Consider the following 279-nt stretch of genomic DNA (forward strand, 5'->3'; position numbering starts at 1 on the left):
ACCAAAACCAAAACCTGCCTCCAAATCATGTAAGGGCTGTGTTTAAACATACAGATTCCTTGACTATACCCCAGATATACTGAGTCTGAATCTAGGGTGCTGAAACCAGAGGAATGGCATTTTTGATGTACACCCTCTTACTTCTGCCCGGTAAATGTCAGGCATACTAAACTGGGAGATAACTCTTCTTCTTCTTTTCTTTCTTTCTTTTTTATTTTTTTTGGAGAGGTTTTCACTATAGGGCGCGTGCGCTCGCCAGACAGACAGAGAGAGACAGAG

Source organism: Tupaia chinensis, unplaced genomic scaffold (genome assembly GCF_000334495.1).
Source record: "Tupaia chinensis unplaced genomic scaffold, TupChi_1.0 Scaffold000248_2, whole genome shotgun sequence".
NCBI classification, from domain to species: Eukaryota; Metazoa; Chordata; class Mammalia; order Scandentia; family Tupaiidae; genus Tupaia; species Tupaia belangeri.